The following is a 16,534-nucleotide window of genomic DNA, read 5'->3' on the forward strand; positions in this document are numbered from 1 at the left end:
CCCTGGAGCTGCTGCTCTTTATTGGCTCCCGCAGCACTTGGCACTCTCAGCGCTGGAAAGAAAAAGCTTTTTGTTCCCATATTTCCATATATTTATATGGATTTAACCGGGCTGGGGAGGGTATTTGAAGGTCAGAGGACTTCCAGAGGTGACTGTGCTGGCCAGGCCTGGGAACAGGGAGCAGCCATCCTGTGGGAACTCATTCCCAGCTCACCCTTCCCTGTTTCTTTATTTTCCCAGTGCTGCCCATCACTAAACACTTTATTTTGTTGTTTTTCTGGGAAAAACCACCAGTGAATTCCACAGTGTGGATTTATGGATGTGCCATTCCCAGGCTGGGGTGGGAAAAGCAGCATGGCCTGGGGCTGTGACCCCAAACTGCTGCACGGGGTGTTGGTACCAACGCAGCTTCCACAGGAATAAAGAGTTTTCCCGGCTCCCCCTTCCCAGGGCAGGGCTCCCAGTGCTTCCCAGAGCTTTCCCAGTTTGCCTGGAGAAGTCAACAACCCAGTCCTTCCTCCTTGGCAATTCCTGGCCATCGGGAGTTCTGGATCTCAGGAATATTCTTCTGGAGAAGAGCCAGTCCATCCTCCTGCTGGTGTTCTTGGGAGCCCCAAAGCCGTGCCTGGAGTGAGGAACAGGACTTCCCTTCCCAGCAAAACCCTCTTCCCTTCGCATTGCTGTTGCACCGAGGATTTCCTCCCTTAAAAGAGCTCCCACAGAGCTCACACAGAGTGGACTCGATGGATCTTGGAGGTCTTTTCCAGCCTGAAAGATCCTGGGAATTCTGTGCTCCGCACGCCGCCGGGGAGCTGCAGATCCCTGTGGGATAAGGGACACTTCCAGCTGCTCCGAGTGCAGCTGTGGGGAAACCACGGATTTTCCATGCCTGGGGAGCATCTGGCTGACATCCTCCCACCCCTGGGTGCTGCATTCCCTGCTCCATGTGCTCTTTATCTTTCCTTGCCCAGCCCACCTACCCCAGCATTCCAGGGCTTTTCCCTGTGGCTCAGGAACGCGGGGCAGGAATGCTGTGCTCTCCAAGGAGCCGGGAAGGGGCACGGCTGGCACTTCCCAACAATTTCCGAGTGTTTGCAGGGCTGGGCTGCTGCCTCTCCTGGAGCTGGATCCCATTCCGGCATCTCCCGACGCCTTCCACCGTCGCGGCAGCCTCTGGCAGAGCCTGGGCTGGGAGCATCCCACAAATGGGCGTCGGGCTCCTCTAGGAATGAGTGCTGCAGCTTGCCATGGGAATTCCTTCTCTTTTGGGGTCTCTGGGCAGCGTGGAGGGGCCTGAGCAGCGCCCAGGGGCTGTCGTGGTCCTTCACACCCAGCAGAGGGTGACACAAAAGCTGTGGCAGAGCCGTGGAGAGCTCCAGGTTTTTTTGGGAGATGACGCCTGACACTCCGTGTCCTGTGGGCTCGTGGCTCTGAAGGAAATGCCGCTGGAAAAGGGAGAAAAACCTCGGAATTAAACCATAAAAGCGGCAGTTTGCCTTCGGAAATCCCGGCCATCCAATGCCACGGCTCTGTGAGCCCACGGGAGCCTTTGGACGCCCAGCTCAGGTGGTGCTGGATCAGCAGGAGCCTTTCCATGGGCTCCAGGGAGCTCTGCTGCTTTTGGTGCTGATGTTGTTACGGTTTGGGTGGGGAGGGACCTTAAATCTCATCCAGTCCCACCCCCTGCCATGGGCAGGGACACCTCCCACTGTCCCAGGCTGCTCCAAGCCCCGTCCAACCTGGCCTTGGACACTTCGGGATCCAGGGGCAGGATGAGCTCCATCATTTGGAGCCTTTTCCCAGCTCTTTCCTCGCTGCGAGCCCCGTTCTGCCTCTTGCCAAACAGGTTTGAATTTCCAGGCTGCGACTGTGAAAACGCAGCACAGCCCCCTCCTGCACAACGCTAAAATATGGCTTTTTCCCCTTTTTAATATCCCCTAAACGATGACCTTTTCCCTCCTTCAGCAGGCAGCCAACACAAGCAGCACGATGTGATTTGTGCCGCGTTTCAGCTGCGGTTTCTTCAAGAAATTCATCTGCTCTCGAAGCAATTAAGGGCAGGGAAGCATTTCCACTCCGGCTTCGGGCCCTGAAAAGCTGCCAGGAGGGATTTTTTCCCTTCCCTCTTGCTCCCTCAGCCCCCCTTGTCCTAGAAAACTTCTGTGGTTTCCCTTCAGCAGCAGTTCTGGGGCTGTGGGATGGTAAATCCCAGCCCGGTGCAGGTGGGAAGGGGCTGGGTCCGTGTCCCTGTCCCACGGTGCCACCCCCTCCCCGTGCCCGCGGTGCCCTTCAGGACGTTCCCCAAGGCACGTGGGGTTCAGAGGGCACAGGGAACGTGTGGGACACGGCTCCATCCCACTGGGTGACTCTGCCAGGACCGAGGGCTCGGGAGAACGGGCCATACACCAGCCCCTAAGTCAACAGCACGGTTAATTGCCCGTTCATTCCGCGGGTGGGTTAATAATTAAGTTAAATTAATAATTGGGACAATAATTAAACGGAAACAATAACCAATACCCGGCGCAATTGCAGCGCTCGCTGTTCGTGCCGGGGTTTTGGGGTTACTCATTCACTTTAGGGCCGCTGTGGCGTCGGGCTGGCTGTGCCAGGGATGCGACTCCCGGAATGCCGTGGAAAACCGGGCTTTTCCAGGCAAAACCAGCGCCTCTTCCCTCCCCCGCGGACGGCGGAGAGCGGCGGGGTCCCGGTGAAGAGCGGAACCGCCGCGACCCTCGGGTCCTCCCCCACCGCCCGCGCCCTCCCCTCCCCGCGGAGGGACGGACGGACAGAGGGACGGAGGGAGGGACAGAAGGACGGAGGGAGGCGGCTCCAGGCCGGGGGGAGGAACTACAAGTCCCGTGAAGCCGCGCCGCCCGCCCGCCGCCGCGGGGCTATAAAAGGGGGAATGGCCCGGCAGCCGCAGTCGGAGCATCCCTGGCTGCGGCCGAGCCGCTCCCGAGCCCATCCCGGGCTCCTGTCCCGGCGCTCCCGGGGATATTCCCGCCGGGAGATGGGAGCGGGGCGATACCCGGAGCCCCGGAGCGGGCTGAGGCTCTGGAGAAGGAGGATGAGGATGAGGAGGATGCCGCCGCTCCGCGCACCGGGGGAGCCGCAGCCCCGGGAGGGTTCGGGCGCTGCCGGCGGAGGCGGAGGTGGGTGCCCCGCTCGGCTCGGGGGTGCGGGGGGGTCGGGGGGTCAGCACGGGGCTCCTCCGCCCCGCACTCGGTCCTGCGGGTCCCCCGGGGGTCCCGGCGCGGGGGGCTGCGCCGGGCGCTGCGGTCCCCTCGGTGCCGGCACCCGCTGTCGCTTCCCCCCGGTGCCATCTCCTTTGTGTCCCCCCGGCCCTTCCCCTGCCCGAGGCTCCGGCCCGGAACGCTCCTGGTTCGGGGGTCCCGGCGAGCGTGGGGGGAATTTTCCCCTCCTCTCCAAGGAAAGCCGTGTGGCCGCTGTTTTCCTTCGTTGTTTTTGGTATTTCTGGTGGGGTTTGGGGGTTATTTTTAGGGACCCATACACGGCTTTTCCCCTTCCCTGCCGTGGGAATTCCTTCCCCAAAAGTCTCGCCCCAGGGCAGGTGCCCGGGCGGGGCCTCGGGCAGCGTCTGCAGCCCCTCGGAGCCCCGTCCCCTCCCAGCCGGGCTGTCCCCAAGCCCGGGGCGAGCCCGGAGCCGGCTCGGGGCTGGCGATCCGCGGGATCTGGGATGCACAAGAGCACTTTTGTGTGAATCCTGGAAAAACATGAATGACTCCCTTCTTTCGCTGCCTACAACAAAAAGACCACACCAGTCTAGACCTGCAACCAAGAGCACACACAGAAATTAGCGCTGTCTGCTCCCGGGGACCCGGCGTGGCCAGGGGAACTCCAGCCCGGGATCCCTCCGGAGTGCCAGGGATGCGTGTTTGGGAAAAGGATGTTTGAGGTTCCTTTGATAGAAACAAGAGGAGCTTTTATTGCCCGGACATTGTTGGTGCTGCTCGCTGCCGGCTCGGAATGTGTTTCCTCCGAAGGCTTGGAGGCTGCGGGAATTGCTCAGCTCTCGCTAATTGAGACATCTTTTTATAATCACGGGGGGAGGGAAGTGGGGGCAGAGCGTTGGTGACTCAGGCCTCGGGAAGAGGCTGCGTTTTGCTTTGCCCGGGGTTGCAGAGGGGAGATTCCAGCTGGGGAAGCGGAGCAGGGCTCCCAAGGCCACCGTCCCTCCCCGCTGGCAGCCAGGTGATGCTTTCAGGACGTCAAATTTCTCATTTCCCCGTAGAATTACGGGGGGGAAAAAAAAATCTTCCTGGTTCAGCTCAATCCTCCCCGCAGGTGTGGGGAGTTAGAGCCCTGATGTGGAGACAATCGCTCTGTGCTCTCTTTTTCCAAGGCTTTCCTGCAAAACCAGCTGGATCTGCTCTTCCTATCAAGCTTTTTATTGAAGGTTACCAGGTGCTTTCCTTGCTCAGGTGTCCCCAAACAAAGGTTTGGGAGATGTGGCACCCCTCAAACTCCCTTGGCTGGGGCAGGGCAGCGGGGTCACTCTGGCTGTGGGAGTATGGATCCTTTGGGAAGAGGCTCCCAGCTGAGGTGTGAAGGAGCTTTGTGAGCACAACGAGTGTGGAAAGAAACCCAAATCCCATCTCTTGTGCAGTCAGGAGGAGGAAAAGTCACCCCGTGGGCAGGAGTGTCCCTGTGAGGGTGTCTCCTGAGGAAGGAGGGATTTTGGGGAGGGCTGAGGTGTCTCCCAGGGCAGGAAGGATTTTGGGGAGGGCCAAACTGGGCAGGGGGAACAGGCTCTGGCGGGTACCTGTGGGGCTCAGGTGTTCTTTGCCAGGTTCAGTCCCAGGAGCTGCAGGTGCTTCTCCTGCCCAAGGGATTTGGGAGCAGGAATGTCCCTGCTCATCTGCTGAGCCAAGAATGCAGAGCTGTGGAGTCCAGCAGGATCCAGCAGAGACGGGGAGATCCCAAATGGGCTCATCCCACGCTCTGGGGTGCCGGCAGGACCCGGTCTGGAGGTGCTGAGCAGGGGCTGCTCCCTGTGGCTGAAGGATCCCCGGATCCCTCTGGAATGGCTGTGCTGGGTCTGGGAGCTGCTGGGGAAGGCGGATTCACCCCTAAAGGGCTGGAGAATGAGGAATGCCCCAAGAGCCCGGCACAGTGGTGGCCACATGAGCCGAGCGGTGTCACCTGCAGTGTTTGAGGGGAAGCTCTGAGTTAAACTGGATTTTGGGGGGTTCAGGGGTCTCTAAGCTCAGGTGCCCCTCCACCTGCACCTGGCTGGGCTGGGCTCAGGGTTTCAGGTGCACAGAGGACTTGGGGGACTTTGGGACCGGACTCTTTTTAGGATCCCTCTGCCTGGGACATCTGGAAGTCACCGGCTCTGATCTGGCTCTCCGAGGGCTGCATTTCTCCATTCCCCTTAAGCCTGGTTTTAAATTTACCCAACCCAGCAGCATCCCTTCTCCCCGGCGATTTTCAGCAGCAGCTGCCTCAGATCCGGACGCTTTTGGACTCCAGCTCCTCCATCTGGGAGCCCTCCTGGATTATAAATGATCAGAGCGCCTTAAATTTTCGGCAGATCAAAAGTTTTGGGCCACACCCGCCCCCTCCCTGCGGAGCCCAGGACAGCGGGGGGACAATGCCGGGAGCACAATGCGGCTTCCTGGGGGCTCTGGGGGTTGTTTGAACTTTGAACAGAAAAGCAAAGCAACAAAAGAGAGGGCGAGGAGAGCGCAGGGCTCTGCCAGTGACCGCGGCCGGCCGGGGGCTGGAGCCGCTTTACAAAGGGTGCCCTTGTTCGGCGGGGCCGAGTCCAGCGGCAGAGATGGATTAAGAACAGAAATGAGGGGGCAAAAAAGTCCCCCGGGTTGGTGCAAACACGGCGTGGAAACGCTTTTATTGCCTCCGTAACTCCCTGAGAAGCGCTGCTCGTTTCGGATGGAAGCTCTCAGCGCGGGATTGGGGTTTGCCGCCTCACGGGTCCCTGGGGACTCGCTGGGGCTCGGTGTCCTGCTCCCAGCCTGAGTTTAGAGCTGCAATTTTCCCATTTTTGGGTTTCCCCCCGCTCTGCGGCAGCGCTGGAATTTGCAGGAAGCGCTTTCCTGGCGCGGCACCCAGAGGAAAAGCGGAGCGAGGGCGGTCGGGGCTGTTCTCAGCCCCGGTCCCTCTCTGGGTGTGATTCTCCCCCGGAGCTGATGAGGTGCGAAGCCCTCGGCCCCGGGGTTGCGCCGCTGCCGTGCCCTCAGAAGGGAGCATTTTTTAAATTCAATTGGCTGCTCCCTCTGCCAAGCCACAGATGTTTTTTGAGGGCTAAAACCTAAGCCTTTAAATAAATGTGTTTGATCCCTGGGTGGTTGTGCAGCTTTCCCGAGGAAAAAAATAAAGCTCGGAGCGGGTTTTTGTGTCGGGAGCAAACGTTGTCTGCTCAGGCTGTTGGTAAAGCTGATTCCTCCGGGGTTTTATTCCTGCTTTTCCTCCCTGGGAGGGGATCAGAGCTGCGGGAAAACCTTCCGAGGTCTCTTGAAGGAGCAGGGGGGGGCTCTGCTGAGTAAAGCTCAGCCTAAGGCAGCCTTGAGCCTCACCGGGAACAGGACGGGATCAGCAGGGCCAAAGGGGTTTTGTGCCATACAGGAGCTTCAGGCTGGCTCTGCAGGGCTGCTCTGGGCCCCTGGAACGTGTCCTGCTCGGGGTCAGGTGGAAGAAGCTGCTTTGGGGCCTCGGTGTCCCATCGTCCTCAATCTGGGGTGTCCCTGCAGTCACTGGAGTTGGTTCAGCTGCTGCTCCTTTAAACTGCGCTCTCAGGCCGAAGTATTTAGGATTTTTGGAAGTTTCCCCTAAGTTTGAATGAGAAAAGGCATTTTTGGGGCGGGGGGTCCCGCTGGCAGGGTGGTGCAGCCTGGGGCACTTTAGGGCTGTAGGGTGGCTGCCCAGGGAGTCCTTGCTGCCCTGCCCGTCCTCGTTCCCTGCAGGCAAAGCCCAGGCTGGCACCGGCCCAGGGCAGGGAAGGTGTCCCTGGAGGGACAGGAGCTGCTGCCAGCACTGGCACCTGGGCTGCCAGTGACACCAAGAGGCAGCTGCCTGTCCCTGAGGCCGGGAACTCCAGGAATTCCAGCTGCCAGGAGCTTCCCTGCGCTCTCAGGCTCTGGAGAGCAGGTCCCTTCCCTGCTGGGGTGTTGGGATGAGCTCCAGGAGGTTTCCTCACAGCCAGCTCGGCCTTGGGCTTGGCTTAGCACCTGTTCCAGCACCTCCCGAGCAACTGGAGGGAAAGAGGGGATGAGGGATCCTCTGGGCTGCCAGTGGGACCAGCAGGGATTTGGGAGTGGGGCAGTGTTGGGATCTGAGCTGTGGTTCTGCTGGAGATGCTGCACTGCGGCCCCTGGGGTGGGGCAGGAGGAGGACTTGGCCACCAGTGGCCACTGGGAGGGAGTGGGAGCTGGATCCATCACCCTGGAGGGGGCTGGGATCTGTGGTGAAGCTCACCAGCCAAACTTCCATGGCTTTAAATCCTCTCTCTGGGCCGAGGGTGTGCGGAAAACGCCCCACGAGGCTGGGGAGGAGCAGCTGCTCACCTGGAAGTGCCTGGCAGGGCCCTCTCCAGGCGTTTTCCATGGAAATGCCACCCTCGGATTGCGTGGCTGTGTCTGTGGGGACAGCAGCTCCTGCATCCCTGCCAGGGTGGTGGCACCCTGGGCCATCAGTGCGTGTTTCATCCGTGTTCCTGGGATAATCCCTGTTTCCTACGGAGGCAGAAGGAGCTGGAGGCAGGAAAAGGTGGCTCATGGAAGCGGTACCTGGCTGTGGGAGGGAGGACAAGGACCAGGACACCTCCTGCTCACAGTCCCCTCAATAATCTGCCTGTGACCCTCATCCCACCTCTCCGTTTATCCCAGTGGGATCTGTCGGATCTGCCCAGCCCAGGGCTGGGAGGGGGAGGGAGAAGCTTCCCAGTCCAGCAGCCTGGACAGGGAATAATGCTCCCTTTTTTATGGCTTCTTCAATTGTTCCTGAAAATCCTTTTTAAAAGGAGGAAAGTTCCTTCCTTCCTTTCAGCTCCCGGTATCTTGAAGAATTCGCTCCATTGTGAGGCCAGGACAGAGACCCTTCTATGAGGGCTCTCCTCGCGCCCCCCTCCCCGCGCCCCCTCCCACCCCATCCCAACAAGCCCCCATTCTCCTCTGAAGAGGGTCCCTCTGTCTAACGCCAAGTAACTCTTAAGGGTAGCATTTATCCCGGGGCACTCAGCTCACAAAGAGTGCTGGAGTGTCAAATAAACTCCCCGCAGCCTGCAAAGAGCAGAGGAAGAAAACACAAAACCCCCTTTCTTTCCACCCCTGCGGGGAAACAAATACGGACTTTGTGCCGGCGGCAGCGGCGCCCTAACGAGGCCTAACGGGGCTGTGGCGAGCGGGGTGGCCACGTGAGGGGCTCTGGGGGGACCTGGCACACGGCGAGGAAGCCAAAATACCCCAAAACCCCTCTGGCTGTCCCTGTCCCTGCTGCTGTCCCTGCTCCCGCTGCCCGCGCGTCCCAAACTTCCGCGGGTTGGTTTAGGGAGGAGCTGCTCCCGTGCTGGGCTCTCTGCCGGGGTTGTCACCAAGGTAAGGCCGTGCTCAGCCTTTGAGCCCTGCCCAGACCCTGGAAGGGCTCAGGTCGTGGTTTCCTGGTGGGAATTCAGCTTGGGAATTGTCGCCTCTCTGAGCGCCAGGGCTGCGTTTGCCGGAGTTGTGCTTCCCTGCGAGGGAATCGCTCCCTCTGTTCCCCGGATGGATTCAAGCAGGAATCCTGCGTGCCTGGGACCAGTCGTGAGCGAGGAACCGGCCGCTGCTCCCTGGGGACGTGGCCACCAGCGTGGCCAGCGCCTGTGCTGAGCAGCAGCAGGGAAAATGCAGCGGGGCCCCTCAATTTGGCACAATGCTGGCTCTGGGATGCTGGATTTGGGGATCTCTTGCAGCCCCGCTCCGTGGGATGCGCTCAGGTGCCCCGAGGAGAGCAAGGACTGGGCACGGGGCCGTGCTGCATTGCCCGAGGTCGCTCCTGTCCCTCACCTGACTCTTGTTTCCCGCAGGTTTTGGCATTCCTGAGGGGACAGACGCCATCGGCCGCAGGAGCTGCTGGAATCTCCTCGTGCCAGCCGTGAGGACGCCCGAGCCTGACCGTGCCCAGGGCTGGGGCTCGTCCCCTGCGCCAGGGAAAGGCTCCCGAGCCAGGATTTGTTCCTGGATGGTCCCTCTGCACTGGGATCCCGAGCGCTGAGCCTCGGGTGGGATTTGGATGCTCCCTTCTGTCCAGAGCTGGGAATGGCACGGCCGGGAGGCTGCAGGCGCCTGCTGCTCCCAAAATCCCGTGGATTTACTGCTGTTGGCATCATCCCGGCAGGACTGATCATCCTGGCAGGACTGGCTCCCATACAGGGAACCTCCCGAGGGACAGACGTGGACAAGCAGCACTTACAGCCCAAGGCTACAATTCCCTCTTTTTCTGGGCTGCTCTGAGCATCCTGGCCCTGGAGGAGGGAGGATTCCGTGGGACAAATCCTGCTGCTCTGAGGTGAGTCAGGAATATGTATTTTTCCTTTTTTTTTTAAGCACCTTCCTGTGGGACTTGTTGGAAAATGGGATGTTTTCCCTGTCTTGAGGAAAACCATTCCCAATGCAATGAGCTGCTCTGAGGGAAGGAGGGAGCAGAGAGGTTTGTTCTGCCAGCTGGACTGGCTGCTTTCATCGAAATATGGATTTTTTAGTGCCATTTCAGCTGGAAATCCCCAACAGGAGTTTCCTTCCTGGTGTTTTATTGCCGAGCAATGCATAGAAGGTTAAATCCCGGGAGGTTTTCCTTCCTTTCCCTCGGGAATGGAACCCTGATGGTTTTCCACACTCCTAAGCCAGGGGGGACCATTGTCAGGGTCACTGGGGACAACGTGTGGCTCGTCCTGAGGGGCTCCTGGTGGCTGCAGGGGAGGAGCCGAAAGGCTCCCTTGGGAGGAGAGGCTGCTGTGAGTCTGCTCAGGATGGAAAATCCATTTTCCTGCTGGAAAACGATGCCAGGCTTTGGATTTTGAGGGGACTTGTGCTGGTGTTGCCGTCCGGGTGTGATGCTGGGAACAGCCTGGGAGAAGGAGGATGGAGCAGGAGGGTTTTTGGGTGGGGAATGAGCTGCTGTTGACCACAGATCCAGGAGGATCTGGCGTTTGCTCTTCCCAGAGGTGGCAAATGCAAACCTGGAGCTCAGAGTGGCTGAAGCAGCTCTGGATTTCAGTCTCCGAGCGCTGCAGCATCCAGGTGTTGGAACAGAGCTGGGGTTTCTGTTTCCCTCCCTGACGGTGCTGTTCCAGCCCAGTCCCTCCCCAACCCCTCAGGGTTTTCCTGTGATGATCCCATGAACCTACCAAGCCCTTGGCTTCATCCCTTTCCATCAGGAGTCTCCTGGCTCCCTGTGCTGTCCCTGCCTCTGCAGCGCAGGGAAGAGGAGGAGGAGGGATGAGATTTGTGCTCGTGACCTTGCTGCAGTTCCACATTTTCGGGCTGAGCTCTTGGGGCTGATTTAGGGCAGACTTTTATCCTGAACTGCTGAAAGCAGCCCAGCCCTCCCTGGCTCTGGGGCCGGGCTGATACTGGGGTTTGGGTTGGATCTTTTGCGTTTTCCCTTTTTTCTGAGGGATGTCCTGTGGTTTCTGGGTCCGTGGTGCAGATGTTGGTGCTTGTGGTAGCTGAGAGTCCTGTCCTGGTGCTGCACTTCTTCCTGGAATGGTTTGGATTGGGAATCTTCAAGTTTACCTTGTTCCAACTCTGCTGTGATCAGGGACACCTTCCAGAGAACAGGATCCTGTCCAACCTGGCCTTGCAACCCTGCAGGGAGGATGAACTGAATCCGGCTGCAGAGATCCTCACCTGGAGCTGCAGGCCGGATCTTTATCGGGCTCTTTATCAGGACCTTCAGCAATCCCTTCTCAAACCCTGGCTGTGACATTTCCTTGTCACCGTTAATTTCTCACTACAGGTCGGTGCCCCGGGCACCCCAGAGCAGGATCTGTCCCAGTAAAACTCAGGGATGCTCCAGGGAAGCCCAGGGCTGCTGAGGCCTGTGAGGTTTGGGCTCAGGGACACCCCACGTGCAGAAGGTTTTAGGGACTCCCTGACCCTGCTCAGCCCTTTCCGTGGAATCACGGGATCGTTCTGCTTGGAAAAGCCCTCAAAGCTCACAGAGTCCGACCGTTCCCGCAGCGCTGCCGAGGCCGCCACTGACCCAGTGCCACAGATCCCTTCGGAAGGGCGGCTTCCCGTGGCTCAGCTCCTTGGGATGGGGATCCCTGCTCTGCTCAGAGGGCAGCTGGCTCCCGGCCATGAGGTGACCCCCTCTGGGCAGGGGGACGCTGGATCCCAGGTCCCACCGGGGCTCGGGAGCGCGCTCCAGGCGGGAAATGCGGGCTTCCAGCGGGCTTCCAGCGGGCTTCCAGCGGGCTTCCAGCGGGCTTCCAGCGGGCTTCCAGCGGGCTTCCAGCGGGCTTCCAGCGGGCTTCCAGCGGGCTTGGGGATCTCTCCCGGGCTCGCGCTGACCCCTGGCGGCGGCAGCGGCAGCGCCTGCAGTGCCTGGCGGGGCCCGCAGGGGGCGCGCGGGGAGGGGGCGCTGGGTTCTGTGGGATCGCCGGGAATGGGATGGGATTGAAGGGACCCCAAAGCCCCTCCAGTGCCGCCCCTGCCATGGGCAGGGACACCTTCTGCTATCCCAGGCTGCTCCAAGCCCCAGTGTCCAGCCTGGCCTTGGACACTGCCAGGGACCCAGGGGCAGCCAAGAATTCCTTCCCAATATCCCGTCCATCGCTGCCCTCTGGCAGTGGGATGCCATTCCCCCTTGTCCTGTCACTCCATCCCTTGTTCATATCCCCTCATCAGTTCCTTCAGGCGCTGGAAAGGGTTTTAAATGTTCCCCGGAGCCTTGTCTTGCCCAGGCTGAACATTCCCAGCTTTCCCTGCAGAGCAGAGCTGCTCCAGCCCTCTGCTCTCTGAGCTGAAAAAGCTGGGAAAAAAGGTGTAAAAACCCCATGGAGCGGCCAATACCCTTGGGAGCAGCAGCTGAACCCCGCAGGGCTGCTCCGGACGAGGCGGGATATTGGGGAACACCCATCCAGGCGGTGTTCGCTGTGCCAGCAGTCGCACGGGGCGGGTGCGGGGTGACCGCGGCTTCCAGCGAACCCGCGGCGCTGCCGGAGCCCCGTCCCGCGGCCGCTGGATGGCAGCGGAGCTCCGCGGCATTCCCGTCCCGCGGCATTCCCGTCCCGCGGCATTCCCGTCCCGGCCCTGCCTCCATCCCCCGCTCCCGCTCCGCTAGTGGCTTCCAGCGCCCGCCCGGAACGCTCCCACCCCGATGGGTGCCCGTGGGTGCCGCTCCCGGGCAAGGGCAATTCCCAACCTGCCGGGATGCCTGTGGAAGTCCAGACTCAAAACCAAGCGATTATTCAGGAGCTGGACTTGATCCTTGTGGGTCACTTCCAGCTCTGGAGATTCCATGGTTCTGGAGAACCCCAGTCTGGTTCTTGACTCCCCGGGACCAGAGTGCCGAGGGAATGAGAGGTGGGGCTGAGGAGAGAGCGGATCCGGGCTGATAAACGGGACATTGATGTTTGTGCCTTTAGCCAAAAGCCTGTGGCACTCGGGAAAACTGAAACCGTGTCTGGAATGCTGCTGATCCACAAGCGTGAGCTGGGAATGTGGGGTTTGGGGAGTGGGCACGGGGACAGGAGGACAGTGGGTGAGGTTTGCCTTGGGATGCCTCCAGCGCTCCCGGAGCTGTGCTCCTGATGGGATGGCTCAATGCGCTCCCTTCTCCCAAAGAAAAGCTTGGAAAGCTCCTACTCTGCCTCTCCCTTCCCCATTTGCTGTCCCCTCCCTTTTCCAGCTCCCCGGGGAGAGGAGGGATCGGGAGCCGAGCCTGGCTCCGCTTCCACACGGCGGTGTCTGGGAATGGTGAATTATTGCGGGATAATCCCGCGCCTTTGGCTGCCTTGGAAGCACTTCCCGAGCAGTCCCAGACTCCTGGGCTGGCACTTCCCGAGCTGAAAGGTTTCCCTGTCCAGGCTCCTCCCGGGCCGCAGCCAAGGGCGAATTCCAGCGGCTCTACCAGCCCCGGGCTGGGTTTCCATGGTGAAGCCATTTGGCGTTTGCTCCGAAAAGCCGGGTTTTTGGGAAGTTTTTAGCCGGGAATGGCACAGTTTGTCCATCCCCGGGCTGCTGCCTGCGGGGGAAGAGCTGCTTGAGCCCAGCAGAGAGCTCTGAAAGGCCCCTGAGAGCCTCGGGGCAGCCCGAGCTCTGTTCTCACGCTGCTCCCGCTCCAGGAGTGCCCCCTGGCCCTGGGATGCTGGGATTTGTCCTGGGATCTGCTTTTCCTCACCCAGGAACTGTCCCAGCTCCTCTCCCAGCTCCTGCTCGCTGTTACAGGCCACCCTAAACCCGGTTTATTTGCTTTTCCGGGGTGCTGCTTCAGGCCCTGCTGTGTGAAAACTGAAGGGAGATGTCGATCCAGGGATTTTCCACCCAAGGAGTTGCAAGTTGTGCCTCCGAGCAAGTGAAGTTGGTGTGGCCTCATCCCCTTCCAGCCTCGTGTGTGTCCCGGGGGGGGGGGGGGCAAAAATTTGGTGAAAAAGTGGATTTAGGCTCCCCAAGTGTCGCTCACCTGCCCTTATAACAAAAAGGAGGCTTTTGAGGTGATATTTTTGCCCTTCCTGGGGTACCTCGGCCCAGCCAGGACATGTCCCGTGCCCTGGGAGCTGCTCTGCGCCCTTGGCCTCTGGAATGCTCTTTTCATTGATATTTTCTGGGAACAAAAAATGCCGCCTTTGTATCCACTGCCCCTTTCTTTGCCCACGCAGAAGGGGAGGGAGGAGAAAAAGCGCCTCAAATATTTCCTTGTAACAAAGGGCTGCGGGTGAATCTGGATCAGCCTCCCTGCTCCGTTTCAGGCCAAATCTCCGGGGTTTTCGGCGGAGAAATTAAAACACTGGAGCTTTCTCTTTTCTCCCGCAGAACAAACAGGAGCGGTTCCCACTTCCTCCCGCTCGTAAACAAAACCAGCCCGACGTCTCCAGGAGAAACCCTGCCAGGAGACTTTTCCTTCCTAATTGTTTGGTGTTTTTTCGGCTCTGATTAGTATTCGGGAGCGCCTGGCACGCGGGTGGGAAGTTTCAGGAACAGGCTGCGGATCTGGCTCCGAGCAAATCCTTCCCCTGCATCCATCCCCTCCTGCCCGTCCCCTTCACCTTCTTCCTCCCTCCCCGGCCCTTCTCCTTTGTCTCCTGTCCTTCTTCCCGGGCTCACGGCGGCTTTTGGCCACCAAATGCGTGGCAGGGCTTGGAACTGCGTGATCCTGAAGGTCCCTTCCAAGCCAAACCATTCCATGGCCCCCTGAAACTCCTGCTTTTCCCTTGGAAGCTCCTCTGCCCTTGCAGGAGCTGCACCGAGGCTCTCAAGGCTTTCCATGCCCTGCAGTTCCTTTGCTTCCAGGCTTCTCCCTGCCCTTGGGAAGGAGCCTGTCCCGGCCTGGCTGCAGAGGGATTCCCTTTTCCATGAGGAAAGGGCAGGATCAGGTTTGGAAGTGCTCTGAAGGAATAAAGGGTGCAAGGGATGGATTTGGGATGGAATTTGTTGTACCCTGAGATCTCCCCCTTTCCTGTCTCCAGTGGATCTGTGGAATGACGGAATCCTGGGAGTCCTGCTGGCCCCTGGTGGCTCTGTGTGGGACCGTGACTCAGCCGAGTCCCTGGGGAAGCAGCCACTTGTTTTTTCCACCTCCAACATCCTTCCCAGGAGCCTGCGCCTGCTCCCGGCGCTCCCGGCATTCCCGCTGCCCTCATCCCGCTTTCCCGAGTCCCTCTGTGAGTCAGGGAAGTGCTTGCCCACATCCCCGGCCCGCGGCTGCCTCTCCACGTGCAGCTCTGTGCCGGGCTCTGCTCTTGCATCATGTGCTGCAGATTAGGAAATCGGGATCAGAAATACCCTGGGATGGCGATGGGGCATGGGCAGGAGCAGGGACGAGGCGGATTTAAAGGGAATTGTGTGTTCCCAGGGCACCACTCTTCTGGCAGGGATGAGCCCGGCTTTTCCCTCTTCTTTTTGCCAGAATGAGCCCAGCTTTTCCCTCTTCTTTTTGCCAGAATGAGCCCAGCTTTTCTGTCTTCTTTCTGCAGGAGGACACCTATGGGATAAAATAACTCCTTTGGGGTGGTTGGGAATACTCCTCTGGGAAGTTTTGGGTGCATTTGGAGTGTGTATCCCACCTCTCCTGCAAGTGATGGCCCCAAATCCCTTCCAGCTGCTCCAGCCCTGCCGAATTCCCGATGCTGGGACCTCAGGATGCTGTTCTGGGATCAGAATCCTGTCTGGAACCAGTTTGTTGGGAGTCTGGGGCTCTCCTGGGAACACTCGGCTCTGACTCTGACTCAGCCTCAATTTCTTCATCCCACAAGCAACCACGGGGGCTCTGGCTGTTCTCACGCTTTCCCTGCCTCTTTTCCAAGGATTTTGGAAGCCACTGGGGCTGGAAACGCCTGTGGCCGGGCGGGTGAAGGGGCGTTTGTGTCCTTTTCACTGATCCAGAGGGGAAACTGAGTCTGTGAGGGGTGAAATGACCGATCCAAAGTCACACAGGAATGGTGGGAACCGATGGATTTGGATCCTTGGGGCTGGGAATGGCTGAGCTGAGCTGCAGGGAAAGGGATCCCAAGGAAAAGGTGCTGCAGGAGTTGTTTGGGGAGCAATTCCATGCCCAGCCACTTCCAGGCTGTTCCAGGGCAGGCTCTGAGCAGCTCCAGGCTGAGGTTCCTTTGGGATAAGAGGATATTATCCCGTTTTTACAGCAGGGAAGGGCGGCTCCCACGGCACGCAGGGATTAGGGCTGGGATTTCCTAAAGCCTCCTGCTTAAGGAGAGTGGGACCCGCAGGTCCTTGAGTTCCTTAAGAGCCCCTGTGTAAAATTCCTGGCTGGGATGGAATATTGAGCTCGGGATCTGTGGCATCCAGTGCATCCCAACTCTCCAGGGGAAAACCACTGAGGCACCACAATGGTTGAGAATGCCTTCAAATATGTTTGGAGCACAGCTCCTTCCTCCTGGAGCTTTCCCTTGCGACATTCCAAAGTTTGATTTCCTGACGGTTTTCCGCCCCCGCCGTGGGTGGGAGAGACCCGGGAGAAGCCACGGGATGGGGGTGATAAGCAAATCCTGGAAAACAAAGTTCAGGCAAATCCGTGGGCAGGTGGAGAGCAGCTTCCTCGGGGTGGGGAAGGAGCAGCTCTGGGTTTGGGGGATTTGGGGGGACCTGCACGGGGTGGGCGCTTTTTGCTCTCCTGGAGCTGTTGCTCGGCTCTTCTCTCCAGGTTTGAATTTTGTGGGTGCTGCTTTTGTGTTCCCTGGGAAAACGCCCCTTTTCCATGGGAAAATGCCCCTTTTCTCTGGCAGGACCATTGTAGGATGTTTTCCACAGCTGCTTTGTGGATTTAGGCAGATCCAACTGCCCCAAGTTGTTGGATCAAGGCTCTGTGTGCAGCTTTAGTAAACCTGGGATCAGGTTTT

General features: G+C 59.4%; 1 long non-coding RNA gene across 1 annotated transcript in view; it reads left to right on the forward strand.

The window, feature by feature from the left end:
* Nucleotides 1-2,900: 2,900 nt before the first annotated feature.
* Nucleotides 2,901-16,534, forward strand: part of LOC138120068 (uncharacterized) — a 39,838-nt gene continuing 26,204 nt past the window's right edge. The window contains exons 1-2 of the long non-coding RNA XR_011155725.1: nucleotides 2,901-3,152; nucleotides 9,041-9,522. This is a non-coding gene — a long non-coding RNA (uncharacterized lncRNA). The remainder of the gene's footprint in view (nucleotides 3,153-9,040; nucleotides 9,523-16,534) is intronic.

The sequence above is a fragment of the Aphelocoma coerulescens genome, chromosome 18 (assembly GCF_041296385.1).
Source record: "Aphelocoma coerulescens isolate FSJ_1873_10779 chromosome 18, UR_Acoe_1.0, whole genome shotgun sequence".
NCBI lineage: Eukaryota > Metazoa > Chordata > Aves > Passeriformes > Corvidae > Aphelocoma > Aphelocoma coerulescens.